Source organism: Halichoerus grypus, chromosome 2 (assembly GCF_964656455.1).
Source record: "Halichoerus grypus chromosome 2, mHalGry1.hap1.1, whole genome shotgun sequence".
Taxonomy (NCBI): Eukaryota; Metazoa; Chordata; class Mammalia; order Carnivora; family Phocidae; genus Halichoerus; species Halichoerus grypus.
In genome coordinates, this window is record NC_135713.1 from 64408250 (window position 1) to 64423668 (window position 15419).

Consider the following 15419-nt stretch of genomic DNA (forward strand, 5'->3'; position numbering starts at 1 on the left):
CGGCAGGAGGATTACTGGGTGCAGAACTAAGGTGAGCTGTCCAGACCATTCTGCAATATAGCTGCATTCAGTGGCAGCCCCAATTCTGCCAGATGGGGTGAAGGCACAACCTACCCCAGCAGATCCTTAGGAATTCTGACATAAAGGTTTAAAGGTATAGTTTCTTACTTAGAAGCTTCTGGCACCTGTGGTTGCAGCCCTGGTCCTGGGACCACTGCCTCCGGTAGGACAAAGGAAGGTGAGGTGATGTGGGGGAAAAAGAGCAAAGTATAGTGATACCAACCAGCATCCTTCCCATCGCTTCTTCTCCAAACCCGCCCGCCCCCACCCCCGAAAAAGCAGAGGGATCTGTCTGTGGGGACCTTCTCTTGGCCTCATGTTGAGTGTGAGCACACACTCACGGACGTGTGTAAGTCAGCCCTTCATGCCTTTATTTCCCCGTTTAAAAAAAAAAAATTTCAACTGCCTGTTCCAATTCTCCATCAAACCATTCCTCTGAAAATTATATCCCTCTGTCCACTGTTGAACATTATGGGCTATAAAGTGTGTTCCTTGGTCTGAAGATATGTGACCTGACAATATATTTCTAGTATCTTCTGTTCCAGTCCTTTTATTGTACCCTCAACATTTATACCTACCACGGAAGAGGCTATGCCCAGCCCGGAGTAAGTGTATGTCCCTGTCAGGACCCATGTGTACCACGAGCCCCCCTTCCCGTCAGGTTTACCAGCACCAATCTGATTGGCCAGATACATGTGGCCACTGTCTGTAAGTCAGTAAAAACCCAAACACAGGGGCTTTTATGATTGTTCAATTCTTCCATCATTGCTAGAAAAACAGCATACAATTCAGCCCACTGAACTGATTTGTTGTGACCTTCCTCATCAGAGTAGTGGACTTCTAAAGAGGAAACTGTCCATTTACTGTGGAACTGCCCTCCAGAAACCATCTACTTTGTTGGTCAATGGAAAGCTTTTCATGGGACACTGCCTGAGTGACTCAGTAGCCATAGGACCCAACAGCTACTCAGGTGGTTCCAGAGCCAGACTTTGGGGAAAAGAGGCTCCTACTCATGAGTACTTCCTCTCACTCTCCTGGTGGTCTGTTCCTGTATAAACCATTTCCATTTTATGACGGAATACTTCTGGGCATTACCCTCCCCGTTAAAGCATTTCCCCAACGTCACCCAAGGTATTGTGGGTAGTTCAGGTCTCAAGGTTATTTTATGTCCTTCAATCACAGGGAAAATCTCAAAGTCCTATTTCTCAAATGGGAATTTTCTGGTCGCAAATCCAAGCAATTGCCACTAGGTGGCACTCACAGGCTTTCACCACAAATTCCAGGAGGCTGCATATTCCAGGGGCTGTGGTGTAGCAAACAACCAACCTGAATGAGCTCCTGCAATCTCACCCATTCCCATCTAGCATGTCCAATCAATACTGGTGGAAGGGCAGATCACCATGCCTTCTGTTCTAGAGCACAGGCAGAGCAGATCTAGCATACTTCTTTTAAAGGCCCTCAGGATTTCTGGGCTGTTTGGTCCACACTCAAAGTCTGTTGTTTAGTGTCGCCACCCTCAGGAATTATCTTAGCTACACCTTCTGCATAACTAGCAGCTTCTACATCAGCACTTGCTGCTTCACCTGGTATTTTTAGGTTCTGGAGACGGTTTCCTTTCTTAAACCTCAAGAACCACCTTCGCCAGCTTCGAACTTTTCTTCTGCAGTTCCCTCACCCCTTTCCGCCTGCAAAGAGTTGAAGAGAGTGAGGGCCTAGCTCTCATTTAGGCTTTGGCTTAAGGGTATGTGGTGGCTGGTTTGATCTTCTATGCAGACCACTCAAACTTTCTTCATATCAGTAATAAGGCTGTTTCACTTTCTTATCATGTGTGTATTCACTGGAGTAGCACTTTCAATTTCCTTTAAGAACTTTCCCTTTGCATTTACAACTTGGCTGACTGCTCAGCACACAAGGCCTAGCTTTCAGCACATCTTCTGCACTCAGCTTAATCATTTCTAGCTTTTGATTTAAAGTGAGAAATGTGAGACTCTTCCTTTCACTTAAACACTCAGAGGCCACTGCAGAATTATTAATTGGCCTAATCTCAATACCGTCGTGTCCGTGGGAATAGGGAGGCCCAGGGAGAGGGGGAGAGACAGGCTGTCGGTTGAGCAGTCAGAACACACATATATACCAATGAAGTTCACCATCTTATATTGGCATAGTTCTTGGTGCCCCCAAAACAATTACAATAGTGACATCAGAGATCTCTGAGCACAAATCACTGTAACAAATACGTTGATAATGAAAAAAACTAGAAATATTGCGAGAATTACCAAAATGTGACGCAGAGACAGAAAGTGAGCAAACACTGCTGGAAAAATCGCCCCAACAGACCTGCTCAACACAGGGTTGCCACACACCTTCAATTTCTAAAAAATACAGTATCTGCAAAGCACAATAAAGTGAAGCACAGTAAAATGAGGTATGCCTATACAAACTCAACCACCACCAACACTATTCCTTGGAGAAGCCTATCTGCTCATCCCGAGAAAACGTCAGGGAACCAAGGATTCCACCAGTGACGTGAAAAGCTTCACTGCGTTTTTGAATTTGTAAAATTATTGATATGCAGTGCTATTCGGCATGCTTTCTCTACAGAGGTGAAACAAGACTTGTTCTTTAACAAAACGGAGACACTTCCTTAGACGGTTCACAAATTTGACCTTGGCACTGAGGCTAGGGCTTGGTAAAGCCCCAGGGGTCACAGTTTTTACAATATCTATCCTGCCAGAAGTATGTTTAAGGTCTTCGGTTTGCATTCAAGGTCTCCATTTTGCATTCAGGACCTAAGCGCTATCATGCTGGCTGCTACCAGGTTTCACAGATGGAACCTTTAACTAGATCATCATCTAGGGCATCATCTTCCTTGAGATCCCCAAGTTTGCCAATGTGTATGACTTGCCAGGAAGCAATCGCTTTACAGCCCGTAGGATTGGACTTCACGGGCCATCAAACGAGCAATAGGCAGGCTCCCTGGAGCACTCTGCAGCACCTTTTCCACCGGTGTTCAGAGAGCGGTGAATGGCCCTAAGTGGGGGACACACAGTTGGGCACAGGCAGGGTCACAGGTCAGCTTATCTAGCAACACCCTGGTAGCAAGGAGGGCGGACTCTGAGCCTATGCAAAGAGTGACAGCGCCATGGGAAGTAAAGCCACTTGTTTGGCAGGTTCCTCAAACAGTTCAACATAGAATTACCGTGCGACTCAGCAATTCTACTCCAGGGTATATCCAAAAGAACTGAAGGCAGGGACGCAAATGCACTTGGCCCCGTGTTCATAGCAGCATTATTCACACTAGCCAAAAGGTACAAGGAACCCAAGTGTCCATCAGCAGATGAATAAGCTGTGGTATATCCATATGATGAAATATTGTTTGGCCATACTACACGGATACATGATAACCTTGATGACACTGAAACCCTAACCTTGAAAACATTACGTTCAGTGAAATAAGCCAGACACAAAAGGACAAATATTACTTGATTGCACTAATATTTGAGATATCTAGAATAGGCAAATTCAGAGACAAGAGTGGAATAGGGGTGACCAGGGGCTTTGGGGAGGAAGCAATGGGAGTCAGTGTTTAGCGAGTAGAGTTTCAGTTGGGGAAGATGAAAAAGTCCTGGACATGGATGGTGGTGATGGTTGCACAACATTGTGAATATATTTAATGTCACTGAGCTTACACTTAAAAATGGTCAAAATGGTCAATTTTGCATACAATATGCATACAATTTATATTTTACAAAAACAATTTTTTTGGTAAAAAAAATTTTAAAGCACGGTAACGTGGTGAAGACAGTTTAACATTTAACCACTATTCTGGGTAGTTTTATAAACAAGGCAGGTCAATATGTCATATTTTCAAAGAATCATCATCATCTTAGTAAGCCCTCCTGATGATTTGTTAGCCTATAATCTATATGATCTCCCAATGGCTATTTTTCCTTAATAATGACTGATTTAATTCAGCTGGAACAAGGTATCAAATAGTGCTTCATTCCTTGGGGCACCTGGGTGGCTCAGTCGGTTAAGCGTCTGCCTTCGGCTCAGGTCATGATCTCTCAGGGTCCTGGGATTAAGCCCCATGTCATTAGGCTCTCTGCTCAACAGGGAGCCTGCTTCTCCCTCTCCTTCTGCCTGCCACTCCCCCTGCTTATGCACACACTCACACTCTCTCTTTCAAATAAATAAATAAAATCTTAAAAAAAACAAACAAAAAAGAAAAGTGCTTCATTCCATTTTGTACACGTATAACCTGGTAAACTAAAGATTAGAGATGGATCAAGAAAGCACTTTCTCGTGTGCCTCTCAGAAAAAAAAACATTAAAAAATACCAGTTATATGGGACGCCTGGGTGGCTCAGTTGGTTAAGTGTCTGCCTTCAGCTCAGGTCATGACCTAAGGGTCCTGGGATTGAGCCCTGTGTTGGGCTCTCTCTTCTGCTTCTCCCTCTCCCTCTGTGCTTGTGCATGCATGCACATGCTCTCTCTCAAATAAAAATACTTTTTAAAAAAATGAAAATGAAAATGAAAAATACCAGCTATGTATGTTATGCATAAAGTTATTCAAAATAACAACAGTACTCAAAAACAAATAACCTCAATTGGTTTTTATCAATCACAAACCACAAAAAGGGAGTATAAAGTCCCTGGACAACAGAATAAGGCTGATCTAATATAGACACATCAAGTTCTACCTCTGAAAACTAATTACACAATTTCAATGCACAAGCCTACCTACAGAAATCAACTACATTTCACACCACAAAGAAAAGCTCAACTGATTGCCAGAATATAGGCCAGACTTCAATGAAAGGCACGAGCACTTACGTCTCTCTTCAAAAAACCTATTAAACTCATTAAAAAAGAACACACAAATGATATGTTCAGACCCCACAATTTTGAGAGAAATTTCTAGAAGTCAGGTACATATTGACAGAAAAGCTTAAGCAGAAAACAAAACAAAACCACCAAAAACAACAACAACAAAAAACAACCCAGAACACCCACATCTACAGGATGAAACTGTTTGGAGATTAAGCACAATGCCTGGGAGGATACATAGGAAGTGACTCCACTAGACAGCACTCAAGGAAATAAGAACTAAAATAAGACAGTTTTTCATCTCTGTGGTCTGGGGATGTGAGCATGTAAGTTGCCCTAGAGATGGTGGGTGAGCTGATCCTGGGGCAGATCAGAGGAAGTCAAGTCTTAAACATTCCAGGAGAGTAGAGGACATGGCACTGGAAAATTCTGGGAGAATTCCAACTAGACCTGAGGATGGTAGCTCTGTTGATGGAGATGAAATAGGATGGAGCATCAGTGGTCAGAAATGGGAACAAAAGCAGAAGCAGAAGCGCAGGCAGGGTTCCTGCCCTTGCACACCTAGGAGGGCTCACAGGAGAACCAGGCAGCTGCAAGAAGCGAACGGTCTCCCCAGGCTGCAAAATGCAATGGGGCCCTAGAGCTAACAGCAGGACTGTAAGTACTCTGAAAGCTCGGCTATTCTTTTTCTCCTTTCAAATAGGGCTTGAACCTTTCTGAGTGAAGAATTAGGTCCCAGTGGGTAATGTAAATTACTCTATAGTTAACTAGGTTTAAAAAAAAAAATCAATTTCTAGGGAAAGTGGTATTTTCATTAAATAATTGAAGTCTCTCATGCATCAGTCAGAAACTGAGCTAGGTGTGGGTAAAAGGCCAGCCCATGTATTCACCAAGCAAAGATTTGTTTTTCTCTCCCGTTAATGAAGTGTTCAGCATCAGGAGCATGGGGCTGGTAGGACGACTGCAGGCCAGCAGCGACTTCTACCTTCTGCTTGCCCATCCTTAGCGTGAGATGTCTGTCCAAACATTAGCCGGACACTCCTGGAATGAGGACAGCTAGGACAGAAGAGTGTGCTTCAGGCTGAGCCAGCCCTTTCAAAGAACTTTCTAGAAGTGCCACCTGATGACTCCTATTAACTTCTCCTAACCACCATTATAGCAAGAGAGCTGGAGAAGGCCACCCAAATTAAATCTGGGTTTTAACAGGAGGAAAAGGTAGGTATTAAATATTAAATATTGGGGAGACAAGCAGCAGTCCCAATTGAGAACATACGAAATCTGTGGCTATTTTTTTTTTTAAGATAGAAAATCTTTTGTTTGGAGGTGACATACAATTTTTTAAAATCTTAAAGATACAATTGCTGATATATTTGATCTGATTACAAAGGAAGCTGTTGGATTCCAACTAATTCAAAATAAAATTTTCCTTTTTTTAAAGAGGGATCAGAAAATATAACAAGATTTAATAAGTAAACTAGATTTGGTTAAAAATGCAACCAAATAATTGGAATACAAGTCATGAAAAGTACTCAGAAATCTTTAGATAGAAAACTACAAATTTATTGAGATGCAAAAATAATTTGTATATGTGGATAGGTTTTTTTTTTTTTTAAGATTTTTATTTTTTATTTGACAGAGAGAGAGACAGCGTGAGAGGGAACACAAACAGGGAGAGTGGGAGAGGGAGAAGCAGGCTTCCTGCGGAGCGGGGAGCCCGATGCGGGGCTCGATCGATCGCAGGGCCCCGGGATCACAACCCGAGCTGAAGGCAGACGCTTAACGACTGAGCCACCCAGGCGCCCCTATGTGGATAGTTTATAATACTGAATGAAAAGAATTAACATGAGAATAATCTGTAATCATGGTAACAGCTAAAACTTACTGAGCGCTCCGTGTGTGGCACAAATTACACTCTGGGGGCGCCTGGGTGGCTCAGTCAGTTGAGCGTTCGACTCTTGATCAGGTCCTGATCTCAGAGTCGTGAGATCGAGCCCCACTTGGGCTTCGCGCTGAGCCTGCTTAAGATTTTCTCTCTCCCTCTCCCTCTGCCCCTCCCCATGCCACCTCCCTGCCCCCCACTCTCTATAAAAAAAAAAAAAAAGAAATTACACTCTGTTTAATGGGTTCATGTAGGCATGTGACTCTCAGCAGTTTTGAGACAGACATTAACATGATCCCCAATTTAAGAGGACACTGAGACACAGAAGGAACTGAATTTACCCTTCTCCTAACATCTACAAAGAGATGAAGGATGCAAGCACAGCTGACGTCTATAGCCACAGCACTGTCACTAATACCAATTTATCTAAAATTCCTCATAACCACCCCCTCCCAGTTTTATAGCGCTGTAACTGACATTCAGTATTATGTAGGTTTTTTTCTTGACGGTGTGCTCGTGAAGGAGCGGTGTGGGGGTGTTTGGGTGAGTGTGACAGGTTGAGGCAGATGGTTAAAGTTCTTACCGTAGTTATTTTAGAGTTGGGAGGAAGAGGAGCCGAGGCCACACCAGTGTTCAGAGTTTAGAATCTAGCAAAACAAGGCAGCTGTGCCTGGAAAGAGAGGTCAGCCCCAGAAGAATTGCTCCAAATCCGAAGGACAAAGAATGGAAGACCCAAGCATGGGTGTGTGGCCACTGGGGTCCGCGGGGTTGGGGGGCGGGGGGAGCAGACGTCCGGAAAAGGAGGCAAAGACAATGAGATAGGGCTTTAGAAAGAAGTGAGGATTGTATATGGGGAAAAATCCAAGGGAAACATGAGGCAAGTGTCTGTGGCACCTGCTCAGCTGACAGAGCAAGAGACTCTTGACCCCGTGAGGTTGAGCCCCATGTTGGGTGTAGAGATTGCTTAAAAAAAAAAATGAGGCAAGTGTCAACTTAAGAAAAAGTTCAAAGCTGCCGACTGGGGTGCTGTAATTGGGGCGCTCTCCCTGGGCTGACAGTGCAATACATTTGCATAATAATGATCATTTACTTAGCTAAAAAGAGGGACCCAATCCTATTCCGAGGTTGCAGAGAAGGTGGCATGTAAAAGAGCTAAATCTCAAGTGTCATACAAAGAAATACATACATAATGCTAAAAACTTACAAATCAAGATAAAACTATATAATTTAGAAATACAAAATAACTGCTAGGAGTAAGAGCTGACAGAGCTGAAAATCACTGCTCCCAAATCACAAAAGAGTGGTCATTTTTATTGTTGCTATGAGCCTTTGGTATATGATTTTTAAATTATGACATACAATGTCTGCTGCATTAAAAAAAAAAACAACAGAACAGATACTACCTATAAATTATTTCGACGAACCCACACAATTATTTGTTTTTAGCAAGGCCTTTTCTTTCCTTGGTGAAAAGCTAAGTTCATAATTAAGTTTCTACTTTGAAAGAGTCTCATCCTTTTTCAGAGTCATGAACATTCCCAGGGCATGATTCTCTCATGTCTGTGGGGGGATGATACCCTCTCACTTAAATCGTGAGCTGGCTTATTTAAGGGAACTTGCACTGCCGAGCGTACTTTGGGTGATATTAAATTTGTTCTCAAATGATGTGCAGGGATGAATAGAAACTAAAGCGATTCATGTCATGGCGTTAAGAATTAGAGCACACCTGCCACCTGGCTGGCTCAGTCGGGGGAGCATGTGACTCTTGATCTCGGGGTTGTGAGTTTGAGCCCCATGTTGTTTGGAGATTATTTAAAGACTTTTTTTTTTAAATTTATTTATTTGACACAGAGATAGAGAGAGTGAGAGAGAGAGCACAAGCAGGGGGAGAGGCAGGCAGGCAGAGGGAGTGGGAAAAGCAGGCTCCCCACGGAGCAAGGAGCCCGATGCGGGGCTCGATCCCAGGACCCTGGGGTAATGACCTGAGCTGAAGGCAGATGCTTAACTGAGTGAGCCACCCAGGCACCCCTGGAGATTATTTAAATAAGTAAAACTTTAAAAAATGTTTTAAAAAGGAATTAGACCACACCCTAGAAACAGCTATTTTGGGGTGCCTGGGTGGCCCAGTCATTAAGTGTCTGCCTTCAGCTCAGGTCATGGTCCCAGGATCCTGGGATCGAGCCCCACATTGGGCTCCCTGCTCCACAGGAAGCCTGCTTCTCCCTCTCCCACTCCCCCTGCTTGTGTTCCCTCTCTCACTGTCTCTCTGTCAAATAAACAAACAAAATCTTAAAAAAAAAAAACAGCTATTTTTGCATTCTAGGTTTCAACAGCTATAAGCAGATTTAAGAGGGAAGCTCCTTATCAAAATCCTGAATCAGATAGCTCAAGGCTGCAGAGGGAAAAAGTAAGCAAGGGCTTGTTTAAAATTTAGCTCCAACTCACACCTTTGGGGCATCCAATACATCCTGAGGCAAAACTGGCAAGCTCCCCCTTGGATGAAGCTCCCTTTAAGGGTGGCCATTCTCTGGGTAACTGAGAGGCTGCTAACAGTGGGTCTCTGAGATACAGAATAGGAGATTAAAACTCAAACTAGATTCTATTCTCAGTTTGGGAATTTTCTTACTAAATGATTCTAATTATGACTTTGAGTATCAGTAGGAACAAGCTGCTGAGAGGCACTTTCTAGGGGTAATAGCGCCCGTTCCCATCCTCAAGTGGAGACTGGCTAAGATGAATGCTTGGCGCTCTAGGGTTTCAATTTTGCTTGCCTGCTTTCTGGGCAAGTGGACAGAATACCATTACGAAATGGATTTTGTGTCCAACATGATGAATACTGAAATTTTCCCAGTTTCATTCTCCAACAGATAAAACAATATTTTTATTGGATTATCGTAGCTTTTCAAATATGCTTTGTGGTGGGTTTGCATAAGCCACCACAGAATGCTAACACAGACACAAGGCATCTAATCGGCATGGCTCAACGGCCAGTGTGCATAGGACTCCCCTCAAATGCTTATTAAAAATGCAGATTCTCATGCTCCACTACCTGCAGTCTGGTGACTCAGACCCCACCCCAAGAACCCAGGTCTAATTATGGCAATCATATGGATATCTGCATCCCACCTTCCATTGACTAGAAGGAGAATGCTCATGTTTCTGAAAGACCGGGGCTTTGGCACCCAACACTCTGAAGAATTCATCTGGTTATTAGGCGTACAGCATGTCTGTTGTATATTAAAGGTAGGTAGTAGCCACTTATCCTGATAACACAAACCTGTGGCCTTGTGTAAGGACAGCCCTTCCTCTGCCTGCCATGGTGGGAAGAAGTGGGTACCACATCCCCCAGAGTCAGTTTAAATAGAGGAGGGACATGTATGCCTTTAGTCCAAATGTCCCGATTGTGGACTGCAGAGTCAACATGAGGTACCAGCTAAAGGTTCACATATGCAACGGGAAATGCCTATTTTCCAACAATCAAATGACCCAAAACACAAGACCAAGTGGTCAACCAAACAGGTTGACCAAGGCCAAGACCGCTTCAATGCCCTTTCCCCTCCTCTACCTCTAGCAAAAGTTTGTAAAGAGGGGCGCCTGGGTGGCTCAGTGGGTTAAGCATCTGCCTTTGGCTCAGGTCAGGATCCCAGAGTCCTGGGATCGAGGCCCACATCGAGCCCCGCACTGGGTTCCCTGCTCAGTGGGGAGTCTGCTTCTCCCTCTGCCCCTCTCCCTGCTTGTGCGCACATGCTCTAATAAATAAATATTTTTTAAAAAAAGTTTGGAAAGAGAGATCAAGAGACGGTGGGGGGGGAGGGGTATGTGTATGCGGTCTGATCATCTACTGCTACATAAAAGGCTAAGTACCCTGAAGCCTAGTTGTGTACAACAATCATTTTTATGTTCATGGGTTCTGTGGACTGGAGATTTGAGAAGAGCATGGAAATGTGGTGAGTCCTCCACTCCATGACATCTGGGCTTCTGCTGGGATGACTTGAATGGCTGACACAAGAGCCCAGACAGCTCCTTCCTTGCACATCTGGCACCTGGGCCCCAGTGGCTAAGGATGGACACCAGCGGGGACTGTCAGCTGGAGTGCCTGCACAGGGCTCCCGAGCAGAGGGCTTCAGGCAGCGGGGTTTCTTACACAGTGGCTGGGAGCTCCAAGGGCCAGTGCTCCTGCCAAACAGGTGAAGCTGCCTGGCCTTTATGACCAGGCCCTGGAGGTTACAGCACGTTACTTTTGCCACACTCCACTAATGGAAGCAATCACAAACCCACCCAGACTCAAAAAGAGGGAACAGGAATATCAACCTTGATATTCCTCTTGATAGGAGAAGCATCAAAGAATTTGGGGCAGTGTTGTAAAATCATCACAGTCATCAGGAGAGTAAATAATAAAAAATAATTGAAGAAAATTTCCCAGAGCTAAAGACGTGAGTATCAAATTAAAAGAGGACCCCAAGTGCTAAGAAGGAGAAAACAAAGATTCAAATTTGGACACATCTTGATGATGTTTCAGATCAGCAAAGATAACTACAGTTGACCTGTGAATGACGTGGGTTTGAACTGTGCTTATACGTGGATTTTTTTTTTGGGCCCAGCGTGGAGCCCAACATGGGGCTTGAACTCACAACCCTGAGATCAAGACCTGAGCTGAGATCAAGAGTTGGATACTCAATCAACTGAGTCACTCAAGGCGCCCCTGGATTTTTTTTGATAAGTAACAGTACAGTACTGTAAATGTTATTTTCTCTAATGATTTTAATAACCTTTCCTTTTCTCTAGTTTATTATAATACAGTACATAATACATATAACATACAAAATCTGTTAATCAACTATTTATGTTAAATTGGTAAGGCCTCCAGTTGACAGTAGGCTATTAGTTTTAGGGGAGTCAAATGTTATACTAGGACTTTCAACTGTATGGGGGGGGTCAATGCCCCTAACCCGAGTTCTTCAAGGGTCAACCGTATTCCTAAAAACTTCGAGAAAGAAAAATAATCTACTCCAGAGGAGTAAGAACCAGAAGATGACATCAGACTTCTAGTTGGCAACACTAAGCAGAAGTGTAAGAGCAAAATAAATCTATTTTCACAGAGAGTTCAGAATGATTACCTCCCTGAAGCATCATCTCTAAGAGTTTCTGAAGGGTATGTGCCACAAAACCAAAAAAAAAAAAAACGCAGAAGACACGGGACACAAGAATCACAAAGCAGAGAGACTACGCAAGCAAATAACTGAGAATTTTAAAACATTAATACCAATTTTGGAACCAAAATCCCACGTAATTTCTGTTAGTTTTCTGTTCTGCCCTCCCAGGATGGTGGAGACGCCCCGCTACTTAAGACGGCTCTCGCAGGATCCACAGTGAATCCTGGTTCAGGATTCCAGATATATGGAGTTGTCAGCCAAGCAGTGATGCCCAAGGAGATGAGTTGAGCATGCAAGGCTGCGCCACTGCACAGGCATTCGACCCACGTCCCCCAGTTTCCTGAGTCTCGGTCACCTCCATCGCATGGCGTCACCTCAGTCCGGGGCTTGCCCATTTCCCTCCTAACATTCTCTCTCCACAAGATCCCATTCCTTCCTAAATTCTCACTGACCTGTGAAGTCTCCTAAACTCACCAACATAACCATTGTTCAAGTCCTTCCCTCCTTCTACATAATAGATTCTCCCTCTGGTTGCCAATCCCCACTTGCATGAGCTGGGATTACGTTCACCTGTGAGTAAAAGAAAACCCAACACAACGCACGCACAGAAGTCGGTTTCTCTCCCTGTGAATGCCATCTCCAGTGGTGGCCAGTCCGGGGACCTTGGCATGCCGCCCTCCCGATGGCTTCCTGCCCAGCAGCCTGCTGCCCGCAGGTTATTCACCCACCATCTCTAAGCCTCAAGCCGGCCTTTCTATGCTGCTGTGTTTCCCAGGCTCCGCCCCCAGCGGGCTTCCTGCTGAGTTTCTGCCACTGGGAGGTGGTAGATGGAAGGGGAAGCAGGAAGAAGGGACTTCCTTTTTTCCAAGGCCAGCAGCACCAACCGGCACCAGGAGGCTCCCACTTCCAGCACTCCCAGCAGCAGGGCTTGCCCTGCCAGCCAAGAAAGCGCCAGCTCTCCCAGGCTCCCCCCAACCGGAGCTGTGCCTCTCTTGCGAGTCCAAGTAGCCACCACGTTCCACCTTCTCACAGGGCCCTCCAACCTCCAGGGCCCTCCAAGCTCCAGGGTTCTGGTAATATCACCGCTTCCTTTTGGTCCCTCTGGGAGGTATCTGTTTCCCATACTGAATTTCTAGCATATCTCAGGGCCCCTTTTTGCTCTCTCAGCCTTCCCACACCCCCATAACCAACGACCTATATTGAGCACCCTCTGTTTAAAATACCTAGTGTGGGGGCGCCTGGGTGGCTCAGTTGGTTAAGCGTCCGCCTTCGGCTCAGGTCATGATCCCGGAGTCCTGGGATCGAGTCCCGGGATTGAGCCCCGCATCGGGCTCCCTGCTCTGTGGGAAGCCTGCTTCTCCCTCCCCCACTCCTCCTGCTTGTGTTCCCTCTCTCGCTGTCTCTCTCTGTCAGATAAATAAAATCTTTAAAAAAATAAATAAAATAAAATAAAATACCTAGTGGGGCACATTGTCCAGACTGGATCCTGAATCATACAATGTGTCTCCTCAGCCAGACTGCACTCTGCGAAGACAGGAACTGTACCTCCGCATCCCTTGCCTACTGCCTAGTACATACTAGTTTATTAACAAAGATGTGTTGAATTAATTAGGCTTTAGTCCATGACGGAACTAAAATTGGAAGTCAAAATAAAACATGATAAAACCATGGGCAAGATTATTTTAGTGCACACATTCATTGCTGATATTTTTTTTTTTAAAGATTTTATTTATTTACTTGAGAGAGTGAGAGAGAATGAGAGAGAGCATGAGAGGGGGGAGGGTCAGAGGGAGAAGCAGACTCCCCGTCGAGCAGGGAGCCCGATGTGGGACTGGATCCTGGAACTCCAGGACCATGACCTGAGCCGAAGGCAGTCGCCCAACCAACTGAGCCACCCAGGCGCCCCCTCATTGCTGATATTATTGACTGAAATCAAGAAATGCCAAGTATTGGTCATGAGATTCATATACCACCACCCTGACCTATTTTTTTCTTAAAGATTTTGTCAGAGAGAGAGAGATTCTATTTATTTGTTTTTTAAAGATTTTATTTATTTTTCAGAAGTAAAATAAATATTTTATTTATTGTCAGAGGAGCAAAGGGAGAGGGAGAAGTAGACTCCCCGCTGAGCAGGGAGCCTGATGTGGGGCTCGATCCCAGGACCCCGGGGATCATGACCCGAGCTGAAGGCAGACACTTAACCGACTGAGCCACCCAGGTGTCCCCGCCCTGTCCTTTTGAAAACAAAAGCAAAGGGGCGCCTGGGTGGCTCAGTCAGTTAAGCATCCAGCTCTTGATTTCGGCTCAGGTCATGATCTCAGGGTTGTGAGATCAAGCCCTGCCTCAGGTCCACGCTGGGTGTGGAGCGTGCTTAAGATTCTCTCTCTGGGGCGCCTGGGTGGCTCAGTCGGTTAAGCTACTGCCTTCAGCTCAGGTCATGATCCCAGGGTTCTGGGATCGAGCCCCATGTCAGGCTCCCTGCTCAGCAGGGAGTCTGCTTCTCCCTCTCCCTCTGCCGCTCCCCCTGCTTGTGCTCTCCTGCTGTCAAATAAATAAAATCTTAAAAAAAAAAAAAGATTCTCTCTCCCTCTCCCCCTTCCCTTCACCCCACCCCCACTTTCTCTCTCTCCCAAAAAAAAAAAAAAAAGGCAAAATAAACTATTGGGATGACACCAAAATAAAAATCTTTTGTACAGTGAAAAAAAAAGCATCAACAAAATGAAAAGGCAACTTACTGAATGGGAGAACATATTTGCAAACAGTATATCCAATTAGCGGCTAATATCCAAAACATATAAAGTTATACAACTCAACACCAAAAACACAAATAATTCGATTAAAAAATGGGCAGAGGACCTAAATAGATATTTTTCCAAAGAAGACATTACAGATGGCCAAGAGACACACAAAATGATGCTCAACATCACTAATCACCAGGAAAATGCAAATCAAAACTACAATGAGGTATCACCTCACACCTGTCAGAATGGCTAGAATCAAAAAGACAAGAAACAGTAAGTGTACGTGAGGATGTGGAGAAAAAGGAACCCTCATGTACTGTTGGGAATGCAAACTGGTGCAGCCACTGTAGAAAACAATAGGGAGGGTCCTCAAAAAATTAAATATAGAAATCCAGTATGATCCAGTAATTCCACTACTGGGTACTTACCCAAAGAAACCAAAAACACTAAATCTAACAAATATATGCACCCCTATGTTCACTGCAACATACAACAGTCAAGGTACAGAAGCGACTGACGTGTCCCACACACAGACGAGTGGATAAAGATGTAGTATACATATACACAATGGAATCTCACTCAGCCGTAACAAGGAATGAGATCCTGCCATCTGCAACAACATGGATGGACCTAGAGGGTATTATGCTAAGTGAAGTAAGTCAGAGAAAAACAAATACCCTGTGATTTCACTTATACGTCAAATCTAAAAAAACAAGACAAAGCAGACCCAGAAATATAGACCTGATGGCTGCCCGAG

At 44.6% G+C, this 15419-nt stretch overlaps 1 long non-coding RNA gene across 1 annotated transcript; it reads left to right on the forward strand.

Moving 5' to 3' along the window:
* Window positions 1-5203: 5203 nt before the first annotated feature.
* LOC118531072 (uncharacterized) lies at window positions 5204-13589 on the forward strand. Its single transcript, XR_004914972.1, has 2 exons — window positions 5204-5546; window positions 12090-13589. It is a non-coding gene; the product is annotated as an uncharacterized LOC118531072 (long non-coding RNA).
* Window positions 13590-15419: the final 1830 nt, after the last annotated feature.